Raw genomic sequence first — 1,606 nt, 5'->3', positions numbered from 1 at the left:
TAAAAATGCAAACCTTTCTAACTTATAAAATCTTTAGTCTAATCATTATCTAAAGTTAATTGAATTCATAACTCCCTGTCGGAACGATACTCATATTTTACTACTTCGGTAAGACCGTGCACTTGCGGTTTTATCCCATCAAGTTTTTGGCGCCGCTGCCGGGGAGTTATCGTAATTTGATTAACTTTTTAATAGTGGTTAGTCTAAAAAAAATATATAATAATAAAAGAAATAAAAATAATAATAATATATATATATATATATATATATTTATAAAATATTTTATTTCCTTTTCCTACCTTTTTATTTTTTATTTTTTATTTCTTATATATTTATAAAATATTTTATTTCCTTTTCTAATCTTTTTATTTTTTTATTTTTATTTTATATATATATATATCTCTCTCTCCCTCCCTTTCTCCTTATTTTTTATTTTCTATCTTTAACCGTTTTGATTTCAGGCATGGCTCAAAGACGATAATAACAACATGGATGAGAAACGTGCTCTCAAAGAGTATGCAATCACATATTCCGATGAGTCGTACGATGCTATTGTGTACCCAACGGTTGAGGGTAGTAAATTTGAAATAAAGCCTGCACTTATTTACCTAGTGCAGCAAAATCAATTTTTCGGATCACCCACTGAGGATCCGAATCTTCATGTTTCAATTTTTCTAAGACTCAGTGGAACTTTGAAGGGAAACCAAGAGGCCGTAAGGTTGCACCTCTTTCCATTCTCTTTGAGGGATAGAGCTAGTGCTTGGTTTCATTCATTGCAAATTGGTTCTATCACTTCATGGAACTAAATGAGGAAGGCATTTCTTTCCCAATTCTTTCCCCATAGTAAAACTGCTCAATTGAGAAGTCAAATCACACAATTCACTCAAAAAGATGGTGAATCTCTTCACGATGCGTGGGAGCGTTTCAAAAAAATGCTTAGGCTTTGCCCCCATCATGGTTTTGAGAATTGGCTTATTATCCACACATTTTATAATGGTCTTTTGTTTTCCACAAAAATGAATGTTGATGCAGCTGCAGGTGGAGCTTAAATGAATAAAACTTTCACAGGAGCATATGATTTGATCGAGGACATGGCACAAAACCACTATTAGTGGACAAGTGAGAGAGTTATCACTGAAGGTACTCCTCCACCCTCTAAAAAAGAGGAAGGTTTATGCCAGGTTTCTACCCTTGATAATCTATCTGCTAAGGTGGACACACTTCTTCAAAAATTTGATAAATTAACTGTAAGTGTCGTCACACCTACTCTTGTTTCACCACCTTATGAATTTTGTGGAATACTTGACCATACTGATGTTGAATGCCAACTAGGTAGTGTTGCTAAAAGTCCCGAGCAAAAATTTTATACATTTGGACAACAAACGACACCACCCGTTTATGCAAACAACGAAAGAGTCCCTCAGAAATCCAACTTGGAAATTTTACTAGAAAAACATGTTATGGAGCAATCCAGGGAATTTCAAGAACTTAAAAATCAAACTGGATCTTTGAATGACTATTTTGTCAAGCTTACATCTAAAGTGGAGTCCATTGCTACTCACACTAGAATGCTAGAAACTCAAATCTCTCAAGTAGCCCAAAAAGT

General features: G+C 34.1%; 1 non-coding gene across 1 annotated transcript; it reads right to left on the bottom strand.

Moving 5' to 3' along the window:
- Window positions 1-854: 854 nt before the first annotated feature.
- Window positions 855-961, bottom strand: LOC120576261 (small nucleolar RNA R71). Its single transcript, XR_005642338.1, has one exon. It is a non-coding gene; the product is annotated as a small nucleolar RNA R71 (small nucleolar RNA).
- Window positions 962-1,606: the final 645 nt, after the last annotated feature.

The sequence above is a fragment of the Medicago truncatula genome, chromosome 6 (assembly GCF_003473485.1).
Source record: "Medicago truncatula cultivar Jemalong A17 chromosome 6, MtrunA17r5.0-ANR, whole genome shotgun sequence".
NCBI classification, from domain to species: domain Eukaryota; kingdom Viridiplantae; phylum Streptophyta; class Magnoliopsida; order Fabales; family Fabaceae; genus Medicago; species Medicago truncatula.
This window is presented reverse-complemented; position numbering and strand designations above follow the sequence as displayed.